The sequence below is a fragment of the Lissotriton helveticus genome (assembly GCF_964261635.1).
Source record: "Lissotriton helveticus chromosome 1_1 unlocalized genomic scaffold, aLisHel1.1 SUPER_1_unloc_1, whole genome shotgun sequence".
Taxonomy (NCBI): Eukaryota; Metazoa; Chordata; class Amphibia; order Caudata; family Salamandridae; genus Lissotriton; species Lissotriton helveticus.
The window spans coordinates 3,139,114-3,153,715 of NW_027611648.1; the positions used below are offsets into that span (position 1 = coordinate 3,139,114).

The following is a 14,602-nucleotide window of genomic DNA, read 5'->3' on the forward strand; positions in this document are numbered from 1 at the left end:
ATAGAGAGAGCAAAAAGGGAGCAAGGACGCACCCCTGCCTCACACCTCTTTTAACATTAAGGGTTTTGTGCACTCCCCTTCTCTGCCATAACGGACACACACATTTGCACCAAGATTTAGCTGACTTAAGAGGGTAATAATGGCAGGATCAACTCCCATGCTCTCCATGATCGCTCATAGTTTGCTGGGAACCACAAAGTCAAAACTCAGCGGAGAAGTCCATGAAGGCCATGCAGAGCGGACCCTTTTTTTGCAATCGTATATTTAGAGATTATCATGGAGAGGTTTAAACACTGATCAATTGTTCTTTTGCCCTTTCTAAAGCTGTACTAGGCCTCCGAAAGGACCTTTTTCCCTCTTGGCCATTCCTCTAACCTATTTAGCAATACTCTAACCATCAGTTTTGCTGCACCATCAATTAGGGACATAGGCCTATAATTTTTTGCGCCCGATCTATCACCCTTTTTGTATATCGCGACAATGATAGTGTTTCCACGATCTAAGCAGTCCTAATTTAGCTACCACATTGAATACAGTATTGGTCCCACACATCTTAAGTCTCAAGGAAGATATCCGTTGGGATCCCATAAGGTCCAAGGGGTAAACAACGTTTACCACGAAACTTTTTCCCCACAGGGAATTATAACGCGGTAGTTACAATGTTATAATTCCGCATACCATTACTTCGCAAGTCGGAACAACGACTTGCGGGGGGGGGGAAAGGTGTTGGATTTAAAATCAAACACCTTCCCTAGTGTCCGTAAAGACTAGGGTTGGAATAGTAAATTTGACTATCCCAACATCCAGCGCCCCACCCCCCCTCCGCAAGTCGTTGTTACGACTTGCGGGGTAATGGTATGCGGAATTACAACGCGGTCGTTGTAACGACCGCGTTATAATTCCTTGCGGGGAAAAAGACTGAGGGATAATGAGGCATATTCGGTCCGGGGCCTTCAACAGACATGTCTGATCCAAGGCTTGCACTACTTCCCAACACCAACTTTAACAACAAGTTATTTGTCTACTGCATATTAAAATTCTCAGTCTTAGACTCATTCACATTTAAAAAGATGTTTCCAAAATGTTTGACCCGTCCCTCCTCCTCTGTATGTGCATCATGAAGAGAATGTCTTTTGATGTGCAGATATGTTCATGTGCATGCATGTCTCTGTGTGTTCAAGCACATGTATGTGTGGGGAGAATTCTCTATGCCTTATCATTAGGTTGATGATAACATATGTGTAAATTGTCACTTACTTGCTTGGTTACTGCTGTTTCTACTCCTTGAACCCTTATCATTCAAGAGGCGCACCGCTTCCTTTTCTTCTTCCTTCACTGGCACAATCACAGGAGCTGAAATTTGGAAGACAAGCAGGGGCTGAACAGATCCTTGTGTGATGATAAAAAGAACAAATGTTTGAACATGGAGCTAAGAGTTAAAGTGCCAAACCCAGAGACCTGGATTCTAAACCAAAATTGTGACATTCCAGTGTACACGTTTTTTCCCCTGTGCCCGGCCTGTAAGAATTGTGAGGAATCAGAATCCACCTGGACCCAGTATGTGGCGCGATCTCAAAAACCTGCTTCCTTAAGATCCATCCGTAAGTGCCCAGAGTATCATCCACCGACAAGAATCACTGCGAGTGTAGCATGCAGGGTACACTCCACAGCAAAATAACAAATATATCTTTACTGCTAAAGGACATGCACAAATGACTAAAGAAGACGATAAGGATATAATGTACATATGTTAGGAGCCTCATTATCGATGGCTTAGGAAATCCTAGGTCGAATAGTAAAAGGAGTTACCAGTCAAAATGAGATTATGAGTGGTTGTGAAAGGGAAACATCCTTTACAACGAAACTTTTACAACGCAGTGCTTTTACAACGCAGGTTTTACAACGAAAACCATTACAACGCATTGCGCTGGGGGGCGCTCTAGGATAGGGAATAGATTTAATTTACTATCCAACACCTTCCCTAGTGTCCACGGAGACTGGAGTTGGAATACTAAATTAAACTATTCGCTATCCAGCACCCCAAAGCGCTATGCGTTGTAAAGGTTTGCGTAGTAAAAACTGCGTTGTAACAGCATGCGTGGTAAAAGCATGCGTTGTACCATCATACATCCGTTGTGAAAACCCGCTGGACAGCTAATTCCCCATATACATAAGGAGAATGGTGAATATTCCCCATATACATAAGGAGAATGGTGAATATTCCCCATATACATAAGGAGAATGGTGGATATTCCCCATGTACATAAGGAGAATGGTGAATATTCCCCATATACATAAGGAGAATGGTGAATATTCCCCATATACATAAGGAGAATGGTGAATATTCCCCATATACATAAGGAGAATGGTGAATATTCCCCATATACATAAGGAGAATGGTGAATATTCCCCATATACATAAGGAGAATGGTGAATATTCCCCATATACATAAGGAGAATGGTGAATATTCCCCATATACATAAGGAGAATGGTGAATATTCCCCATATACATAAGGAGAATGGTGGATATTCCCCATGTACATAAGGAGAATGGTGAATATTCCCCATGTACATAAGGAGAATGGTGAATATTCCCCATATACATAAGGAGAATGGTGAATATTCCCCATATACATAAGGAGAATGGTGAATATTCCCCATATACATAAGGAGAATGGTGAATATTCCCCATATACATAAGGAGAATGGTGAATATTCCCCATATACATAAGGATAATGGTGAATATTCCCCATATACATAAGGATAATGGTGAATATTCCCCATATACATAAGGAGAATGGTGAATATTCCCCATATACATAAGGAGAATGTGAATATTCCCCATATACATAAGGAGAATGGTGGATATTCCCCATGTACATAAGGAGAATGGTGAATATTCCCCATGTACATAAGGAGAATGGTGAATATTCCCCATATACATAAGGAGAATGGTGAATATTCCCCATATACATAAGGAGAATGGTGAATATTCCCCATATACATAAGGAGAATGGTGAATATTCCCCATATACACAAGGAGAATGTGAATATTCCCCATATACATAAGGAGAATGGTGAATATTCCCCATATACATAAGGAGAATGGTGAATATTCCCCATATACATAAGGAGAATGGTGGATATTCCCCATGTACATAAGGAAAATGGTGAATATTCCCCATATACATAAGGAGAATGGTGAATATTCCCCATATACATAAGGAGAATGGTGAATATTCCCCATATACATAAGGAGAATGGTGAATATTCCCCATATACATAAGGAGAATGGTGAATATTCCCCATATACATAAGGAGAATGGTGGATATTCCCCATGTACATAAGGAGAATGGTGAATATTCCCCATATACATAAGGAGAATGGTGAATATTCCCCATGTACATAAGGAGAATGGTGAATATTCCCCATATACATAAGGAGAATGGTGAATATTCCCCATATACATAAGGAGAATGGTGAATATTCCCCATATACATAAGGAGAATGGTGAATATTCCCCATATACATAAGGATAATGGTGAATATTCCCCATATACATAAGGAGAATGGTGAATATTCCCCATATACATAAGGAGAATGGTGAATATTCCCCATATACATAAGGATAATGGTGAATATTCCCCATATACATAAGGAGAATGGTGAATATTCCCCATATACATAAGGAGAATGTGAATATTCCCCGTATACATAAGGAGAATGGTGAATATTCCCCATATACATAAGGAGAATGGTGAATATTCCCCATATACATAAGGAGAATGGTGAATATTCCCCATATACATAAGGAGAATGGTGAATATTCCCAATGTACATAAGGAGAATGGTGAATATTCCCCATGTACATAAGGAGAATGGTGAATATTCCCCATATACATAAGGAGAATGGTGAATATTCCCCATATACATAAGGAGAATGGTGAATATTCCCCATATACATAAGGAGAATGGTGAATATTCCCCATATACATAAGGAGAATGGTGAATATTCCCCATATACATAAGGAGAATGGTGAATATTCCCCATATACATAAGGAGAATGGTGAATATTCCCCATATACATAAGGAGAATGGTGAATATTCCCCATATACATAAGGAGAATGGTGAATATTCCCCATATACATAAGGAGAATGGTGAATATTCCCCATATACATAAGGAGAATGGTGAATATTCCCCATATACATAAGGAGAATGGTGAATATTCCCCATATACATAAGGAGAATGGTGGATATTCCCCATGTACATAAGGAGAATGGTGAATATTCCCCATGTACATAAGGAGAATGGTGAATATTCCCCATATACATAAGGAGAATGGTGAATATTCCCCATATACATAAGGAGAATGGTGAATATTCCCCATATACATAAGGAGAATGGTGAATATTCCCCATATACACAAGGAGAATGTGAATATTCCCCATATACATAAGGAGAATGGTGAATATTCCCCATATACATAAGGAGAATGGTGAATATTCCCCATATACATAAGGAGAATGGTGGATATTCCCCATGTACATAAGGAGAATGGTGAATATTCCCCATATACATAAGGAGAATGGTGAATATTCCCCATATACATAAGGAGAATGGTGAATATTCCCCATATACATAAGGAGAATGGTGAATATTCCCCATATACATAAGGAGAATGGTGAATATTCCCCATATACATAAGGAGAATGGTGAATATTCCCCATATACATAAGGAGAATGGTGAATATTCCCCATATACATAAGGAGAATGGTGAATATTCCCCATATACATAAGGAGAATGGTGGATATTCCCCATGTACATAAGGAGAATGGTGAATATTCCCCATGTACATAAGGAGAATGGTGAATATTCCCCATATACATAAGGAGAATGGTGAATATTCCCCATATACATAAGGAGAATGGTGAATATTCCCCATATACATAAGGAGAATGGTGAATATTCCCCATATACATAAGGAGAATGGTGAATATTCCCCATATACATAAGGATAATGGTGAATATTCCCCATATACATAAGGATAATGGTGAATATTCCCCATATACATAAGGAGAATGGTGAATATTCCCCATATACATAAGGAGAATGTGAATATTCCCCATATACATAAGGAGAATGGTGAATATTCCCCATATACATAAGGAGAATGTGAATATTCCCCGTATACATAAGGAGAATGGTGAATATTCCCCATATACATAAGGAGAATGGTGAATATTCCCCATATACATAAGGAGAATGGTGAATATTCCCAATGTACATAAGGAGAATGGTGAATATTCCCCATGTACATAAGGAGAATGGTGAATATTCCCCATATACATCAGGAGAATGGTGAATATTCCCCATATACATAAGGAGAATGGTGAATATTCCCCATATACATAAGGAGAATGGTGAATATTCCCCATATACATGAGGAGAATTGTGAATATTCCCCATATACATAAGGAGAATGGTGAATATTCCCCATATACATAAGGATAATGGTGAATATTCCCAATGTACATAAGGAGAATGGTGAATATTCCCCATGTACATAAGGAGAATGGTGAATATTCCCCATATACATAAGGAGAATGGTGAATATTCCCCATATACATAAGGAGAATGTGAATATTCCCCATATACATGAGGAGAATGGTGAATATTCCCCATGTACATAGGGAGAATGGTGAATATTCCCCATATACATAAGGAGAATGGTGAATATTCCCCATATACATAAGGAGAATGGTGAATATTCCCCATATACATAAGGAGAATGGTGGATAAATCAACTGAGGGGTATGGGAAGACAGTGCTTATCAACATCGAAATGCCAAGGAAATAAATAAAATGCCATTTTAAACACCGTTTCATACCGGCTAATTCAATTGCTTTCTGATAACAGAAACTAGCCAGTCCTCCTTTGGAATACTTAAAAATATGCCTCTTTCAGTTAGCCCTCTATGAAAACAGGTACACAAGACAAATTTCTGGAAATTTGAAAAACTGGGGTTGTCCTGGTAAATCCGGGGCACCTGGTCACCCTAATCACACACGCACTTCATAAACTTTGTTTCTCCTTTGCTGTTTCTCGTTCTGTTTTTCAACAACATTCACTCTTTTTTATATCCCCAGTTTCTCTCTTGCTTTGTTTTCTTATATATATTCTCTGCATATCAGGTTTCAGAGAGGCCCTTCCGGATCGCAGAGTTGAAAGGGTCTTATCTAATGTATGGTTCATATGAGGGCAGATGGAGTCACATCAGGGCACATAAATGTAAACAGCGTAGTGCACCCAACTCTCAGGGCACCGAAGGCTAGGGGTCAAAGTTCAAAATGCTCCTAGGACAGAGAACATAGGCACATCTATTGTTAGTGCAGCAGGCACAGTGGCACTAGGGCTGAAGAAGAGGTAAGAGGCGTGGCCAAGGCAGAGACCAAGATGGCCGCTCGGCTTTGAAGCTCTGCCAGCAGTCGTTGCAACAACGTGATGTCCCGCTATCCAGCGAGGCTACCAGGCAGGGAAAAGACGCCTAAATGCAGCGGAAGGGATCCTGATTAAAAGTCTCACTGCGGTGCTGCGAGAAAACCACCGGAACAGCAGAAATCGGCGACTCCAGGCAGACGGACGACTTTCAAGATGGCGGAATCGACGATATGAGGAGACTCCGGGTACGGCGAAGGAGGGACTGAGCCAGCAGCTGGGGTGCTGTGAGTCACCGGGCCACGGGCCGGAGCGTTGAGTGGCCACATTGTGGGCAAAGCGGTGCTCGGTACTGGCGGGAGGTCCGTTTGACCTCCGACGGTCCAAGCGCGGCACTCTTATGTCTGCGCTGATCGCGGGGGCACACAGGGACGGTGCCTGTGATCGCTCCCCCGTCGACACCTGGTACAGCATTTCCAAAGGGCCCTTGGGGATCTCCTCCCCGCATATGCACTCACTCGGCCGCGGCCTGCGCTGTTCTCCCTCTCTTCCCCCGCAGGGCTCCATTGTTGTAACACTTCCTGGCGTGGCTGCGCTGCTCCCGGAGCGAAAAACGGAATCCAAATCTCAGCAGTGTCTCCGCCCCAGCCACCAATTTATGCTGCAGCAAACTTGAAACATAAACTGCCCACTGCACATTGCCTTGTCTTCAAACAACCTGCTCCGTGGAAGTACTGTGCCTCGACCACTGCTGCGCCAGAAGCTCCATTGTGGGAGACAATAGTGAAATAGCCAAAACCTCCCCTGTTGCCAGGAAAATACAAACACGGGTTGGATCCCCATTCCTTGCTGATCAGTTCTGCTTGCCTAATCTCTCTTCGCCAGCTACTTGCACCTGCTCTGCGGCCATAACCAGAAGACTCTGGCATTGGGCCTAATTAATACTTGGCGGGTGGAACTGCGGTATGGGCCGCAAAGACCCCAAACAGCATCTTCTCCCTTTCGAAAAGGTCACCGAAGTAGCCCAAGAAGACCCTGACAACATGGCGGAAGGTGGCCAGAAAGACACAACACTAGAGGGTGATACCAACCAATTAGGTTCCCTGCTACAAGAGATGAGAGCGGGGTTCAGAGCCCTAGGTGTGCAATTTGATGCACTAGATAAGCACATGGCGGATCTGGGATCGAAGATCCAAGTTCACGACAGAAAACTCGATGTGTTGGAATCGCATACATCAGATCTAGGAGATGGAACGGCGCAATCCTTGAAAAGGCTTAGCCGAATGGAACGTTACCTCAAAGACGTCGCGATCAAGAAAGAGGACTTAGAGGTGCACAGTCGCCAAAATAGCGTGCACATTTTGGGTGTTCCGGAATCGACAGCCACTGGTCGCATGGACACCTTGGTAGAAACAATCCTGATAGACTTGTTTTGTAGAGAAGTCTTCACTATGGGCTTTGTGATAGGACGCGCTAATAGATCACTCGGTCCAAGGCCCAATCCTGGATGCCCGCCCAGACCCATCACTGCCCGTGTCATGAACTTTAGGGATCGAGACACGGCCCTGCACCTGGCAGGAGAACCGGGCGAAAGGGTATGGCAGGGCTCCAAGCTGTCCCTATACCCAGACTTTACAATCATGGTACAGGAGGCCAGGCGGAAATACACTGGAGTTAAGGCAACACTCAGAAATCTAGGACTGCTCTATCCATCTCGGTTACGTGTTGAGATCAATGGGAGAGCCTGTGTCTTTGACAATCCTACGGAGGTGCAGGAGTTCTGTCACACTTACAAACTTACAAAAAACAATAGAGGAGTAACCCCTCGTGGACAGAGAGTTATCTCTCTGATTATGAGCTTACGTGCTCTAATCAGCACAATATGACCCAACCTGTTGCTGGATAATGCATATCCTTATAGAAGACCCCTCACTCACCAACCTAGTTGGTGACATGCTTCATCATTGGGGTCCCACCCCATAGGCCGAGTGCCTATAGGGTGTGCTGCGACACCTGACTACAGTGGAGCTGGTTAATTTTCTTTTATGTGTTCAAATCTATCAAAAAATGTATTTTTATAAAAAGGGCCAACACTACTCACTGCAAGTATTTTATTCTTGAGTGCTTGAACCCTTGTTAAAATTAAGTGTGGCACCTGTGCCTAATTAGGTAGGCTTTGGTGTCAAAAGTAGTGTTAAAAAATATATATAAAAATAGCAAAAGTGTGCTATGTGAATGTGAATCTTACAAAACTATTAGTTAAAAAGGTCTACATGTTTCAACCCATATATTTATTCAAGGGTTTTCGTCAGGACAGTGGTGTTTTGAACTGGGTGGTCCGCTCTCGCTAAGGAATCATTCCACGGGGCACGTCAAGCAGGAACCAAGTAGGTTTTCGGTCTGACGATCAGAAGTTGCAAGAGACGGACTTTTGTCGTCTTGGTAACGCTGGTGCCCATGAAGCGGTAGTTCCGCATCTAAGCGTTTTTCCCAAAAAAGGAAAACACACTTTTTTCACGAAACCGCAATTTGCGGTCTCCTATTTGAACTAGGGCAGGACGCTCCTTAGCGAGAGCGGAACACCCAGTTCAAAACACCACGGTCCTGACGAAAACCCTTGAGTAAATATATGGGTTGAAACATGTAGACCTTTTTAACCAATAGTTTTGTAAGATTCACATTCACATAGCACACTTTTGCTATTTTTATATATATTTTTTAACACTACTTTTGACACCAAAGCCTACCTAATTAGGCACAGGTGCCACACTTAATTTTAACAAGGGTTCAAGCACTCAAGAATAAAATACTTGCAGTGAGTAGTGTTGGCCCTTTTTATAAAAATACATTTTTTGATAGATTTGAACACATAAAAGAAAATTAACCAGCTCCACTGTAGTCAGGTGTCGCAGCACACCCTATAGGCACTCGGCCTATGGGGTGGGACCCCAATGATGAAGCATGTCACCAACTAGGTTGGTGAGTGAGGGGTCTTCTATAAGGATATGCATTATCCAGCAACAGGTTGGGTCATATTGTGCTGATTAGAGCACGTAAGCTCATAATCAGAGAGATAACTCTCTGTCCACGAGGGGTTACTCCTCTATTGTTTTTTGTAAATTGCTTGGGGGACCAGGAGTTCCCACCTCACATAGTGCCTGTATATATTTTTTCCCTCACTCTCTCTTTTGTTACTAACACTTACAAACTTAACAACAAACGCCCAGCTGAGGACAAAAGACTTCCCCCTCCGCAGAGTGGTTCAGACGTCAGTATGGAATTATTCTCGGGATCTGGGCATGGCTAAACTGTTAATATGGTCTTTCTTTACATGGAGACTTTAATAAGTTGGGATTTCATTCAATCACTTTATAGTATCATTTTTTATTGCCACGTAGCTGTAGGGCCGCTGCCACCACCCCTAATGGTGTTCACCTTATAATTGTTGTGTGAATTTAGTAAGTACTATTTATGGTTGTTTTTCAGCGATGCAGAGAAACTATTGGTACTGCACTGTTTCTGGATAGTAATGGTTTTGCCTCTCTGGTAGGGTGGGGAGGCTGGGTGGGGGGTGAGTCTGGGACATTGTTTAGCTACACTGAGACGTTCTTAGGTACACACTTGGATGTAACTGGCAAGTACGCACGGTCACTTAATTAATAATTAAAAGCTCGGGTCCACCGGCTGCTGAATTCCAAAGACGGCGAGGCACAAACACCGTGTGGGAAAGCTGCACGGATAAGTGAAAATAAATATTTGAAGGGAACAGAAAGGTGTGGGTCACTCAAGGTGTGCCCAGCCTGCGGCCAGTTGTGACCCTGCCATGTGGTTAAACACACAGCACTACCCGCCGCTGCAGGTGTAAAGGCTGGGGAGAGGCCTAGAACTGAAGGGGAGCTTTGATTTGTTAACAAAAGAAAGAGGGCGGTGCCCGTGGGCCTGCTATTTACCTAACTATGTCTTATGTCTGCCACGGCCTTAGAGTTCATGGTGGCCCACCACGAGGACTAGTTCTTTTAAAGTACTAGTCCCCGGTGCGGGTGTACAACCATCCCTTCGAGCTCATCATGGCAGTGAGTGAACTCAACTTTTGGTTACATTCAGAATGCCCGGAGCAGAAAGAGCTGTGAGTGTGTGTGATAGAGGTGAAGGCCACGTGGACTCTGAGCTGAACGACGAGCACGCAGGGGAATGAGCAGCCCGGAAGGGCATTGTTCACCATGCCGGTGTCCAGCGAGATTCCTACTACTGACCGGTTTACCCAGAGCAACATAATATGCAATGGAGCCGTGTCCCATTAAAAGCAATCCTTCCTCGTTTAATGTTTTTTGGCAACTTAACTTTCCTTATGACGAGAGTATCAAGTCTGCTTTGACAATTTAACTTGCGTTTTTTTTAGACCGCGTACATTGTCAGGGCACTCTTAATTTCCATGCATGTTGGACAGTCCTGGCATGGATTCGTCGTTTTAATAGTTGGTGGGTGTAATCAATGGATGGTGCACGGGTATGATAAAATAGTATTCACCCTAATGTTCGGACTCGCTTGTACACCCAGTGCTTTACTTATAAGAGGATAAGTATGGATTTAGTGGGTCCTCTCCCAAAATCAAAAAGATGATATATCTATATACTGGTTATTGTCGATTACGCAACTCGACACCCAGAAGCATTTCCCCTACAAACACCAAGCACGAAAAAAACATCAGTGAAAAGTTACTAAAATTGTTTTCGAGGGTAGGATTTCCAAGAGAGATTTTGACAGACCAGGGTACCCCCTTTGTTTCTCGTTTAATGAAACAAGTCTGTAAAACCTTGAAAATTACCCAAATAAAAACATCGGCTTATTACCCTCAGACAGAGGGTCTGTGCAAGCGATATAACGCCACCTTCAATCTAACCATGAAGAAAATGCTAACCACCGAAGGGAAAGAATGGGACATGTTGTTGCCACTCGCCCTCTTTGTTATTTGGAGCCAGGTTTAGAAAAGCTTGGGTTGTTCTCCCTTTGAACTTCTTTACGGGAGACAGCCACAAACCTTGCTAGAAATGACAAGAGAAGCGTGGGAACAAGAGAAACAAGAAGAGACACAACACCATCTAGAATACACCCAAAGTCTAAGAAACCGCATACAGAAATTGCGAGATTTTGCTCACAAAAACCTAGAAAAAGCTCAAAGAAGCCAGCAGATGTCTTACAATAAAGGAAAGAGGTGACAACAGTTACAGGTCCATGACTGGGTGCTCCTATTCCTACCTTCCTCTATACGCCAAAAACTGGCAGAATGGAAGGGACCATATGACGGTGCTGAAAGGGTAGGCCTCACTACTTACCGGTTACGCCTTTCCTCAAACAAAACCCAGATATACCACATAAATCTACTAAAGAAATGGTTGGGACCCCTCCCCAAAGACACCCATTACGTGTTGTCTGACTCAAAACCCATTCCTTCAACATTGAATAACTTGCCCATAAACGAACATCTTACAGAGGAACAAAAAGTGTCTCTTCAGACCCTCTTAGAGTCCTTCTCCTCCATCTTTTCCGACCTCCTGGGAAAATCAACAATACTCCAGCATGCCATTGTTACCCCACCAAATAAAGTAATAAAACAAAACCCCTACAGAATACCAGGCGTTAGGCGGGACGCAGTTCCTGACGAAATAGAGAGCATGTTACAACTAGGAGTCATAAAACCTTCCAGCAGTAACTGGTCTCCCCCATTGTCATAGTTCTGAAACCTGATGGTTCCATCCGTTTTTGTATAAACGTCCGAGCAGTCAATGCCATCTCGAAATTTCACTCATACCCATTACCAAGAGTCGATGAATCGAGAAATTAGGCTTAGCCCAATATATAACCACATTCTATCTTACAAAAGACTATTAGCACTTAAACAGGAAGACCAAGAAAAAAACGGCTTTAGCACCTCTAATAGGCTACACGAGTTTACTGCACTGCCTTTTGGGTTACACAGAGCACCAGCGACGTTCCAAAGACTTATGAACAAAGTTTGCTCCCAACATCAAGAGTACTCCTTAGCCTTCATAGACGATATCATAATATTTAGCCTTAACTGGGAACTACATCTCGTCCATTGTGGGAAGATATTCCAAGCACTTAGGACTGCAGGGCTCCACGTGAACTCCAAAAAGACCAGGATAACCTTCACCAAAGTCAAATATTTGGGCTATTTATTGGGAGATGGGGCTATCGCTCTGCAACAAGAGAAATTGGGAACAGTCTTAGACACCCTCTTCCTTACCACCAAAAAAGGCATTAGATCCTTTTTGTGCTTACAAGGCTACTACCGCCGGTTTAAACCCAATTATTCTGAAATAGCAGCACCACTAACCGACCTACTGAAGAAAGAGAAAAGGAACTAAGACTTGGTAAATCCTCCCCAAGCTGTCAGAAAGGCATTCCACGAGATCAAGTGAGCCATAACCTAAGGCGGAGAAACCAGCAGGGAAGCCCGGAAAAACGGAGAACACCGAACAGCCTTCTGAGAGAGAGAACTGGAGCCTTGGGGAGGTAACAGCTTGTTGGCGAGCGGAACACCCGAACCTGGCGGAGGAGGGAAAGTCGAAACAGAAGGAGATCAGACCTCACTGAAGGACATGGAGTCACCACGCCATGGCCCCGGAGTGACGTGGCTCTTACAGGCGCGTGGGCGTCTACGGGACTCTTGGAAAGGGGCTGCGTCAGAGAGGGACAGGAGGGGAGGCTGAGGGGTAAAAGGGACCCAGGGAAAAGGAAATAAGTGAGACGGAAAAGAAAGACAAGAGCAGAAATCATCGGCTACTCTTTTTCTTTTGGTTGCTCCAACCTCTACCCCCTTCCTTCACATTTATGCATGGCTATAATTTATCCCTCACATCCTCCCTTGGCTAAACCATAAAGCAAAAACACTTACCTGAGTCTTTTCCTTCTGTCCGAGGGACGACGGCGGCCGAGGCTCAACTAAGGGACTGAAGTGGAAGACCCTGTGGGAAAGAAGAATACAAAAGAGACAATCAATCATTGTGATTTCCTGTAATACTAATAAAAAGTGTATACCAAGAAATTATTCAATGCAGTGTGCTCCTTCTTGACTGACTCTTCTAGAACGGGGAGCTGCATACTTTACCTACAGGGAATGGGAGACAGACACACAGAGACCAACAGACACACAGACAGACACAGACACACACAGAGACCAACAGACACACACAGACACACACAGACAGACAGACAGACACACAGACACACACACAGACAGACACAGACACACAGAGACCAACAGACACACACACACACACACACACACAGACACACACATACAGACACACAGACACACACATACAGACACACACACAGACACACAGACAGACACACACAGACAGACACACAGACACACACACACACACACCACACAGACACACACAGACACACAGACACACAGACACACACACACACACACCACACAGACACACACAGACAGACACACAGACACACACACTGACACACACAGACACACACACACACACACAGACACACACAATGACACACACAGACAGAGACACACAGACAGACACACACACACACACACAGACACACACAATGACACACACAGACAGAGACACACAGACACACACACACAGACACACAGACACAGACACACACACACAGACACAGACAGACACACACACAGACACAGACAGACACACACACAGACACAGACAGACACACAGGAAAGCAGAGTAGGAAAACGCTACATACAGTTGTTCTGTGCTGGCATATGTACATTGTTTTATAAAGATGGTGGAACTGTTGCTTTGAATGCACTTTCTTTTCTTAAGTCACACATGTATGACGCAGTTCAGAGTCTGGAGAGCCCTGCAGCCCCTGCCCTGAGTGTCGCCTCTCAGTGTCCTGAAGATGCCCCGGGCTCGAGAGTCACCCCGGGGTCAGAGGCCTCCCTCACCTCTGCTTGAGCCCCGCTCAGTGGGGGCTGCAGGGTCTGGGGGAGGGGGCACCGGGGGCCCGGCTGCCTGTGAGGAGTGGGGCCCGGTGTGTTATTCCCCACCGAGTGACGCGCGAGCTCAACAAAACAAAACAATGCGTCTCACTTCTGGGCACGCGCAGGACCGCGCGTCACAGCTGCGCATGTGCG

General features: G+C 43.9%; 1 protein-coding gene across 5 annotated transcripts in view; it reads right to left on the minus strand.

The window, feature by feature from the left end:
• Window positions 1-14,602, minus strand: part of LOC144805406 (uncharacterized) — a 75,771-nt gene that overhangs the window by 60,811 nt on the left and 358 nt on the right. The window contains exons 1-3 of one of the 5 annotated variants that reach the window (XM_078671968.1): window positions 14,414-14,546; window positions 13,364-13,433; window positions 1,258-1,353 (exon numbers count right to left, since the gene is read on the minus strand). The gene's annotated coding sequence lies outside the window, so the exon portion shown is untranslated. Of the gene's footprint in view, window positions 1-1,257; window positions 1,354-13,363; window positions 13,434-14,208; window positions 14,547-14,602 lie in introns of those variants that run through there. The other 4 variants (XM_078671971.1, XM_078671967.1, XM_078671969.1 and 1 more) reach the window with 4 other exon arrangements.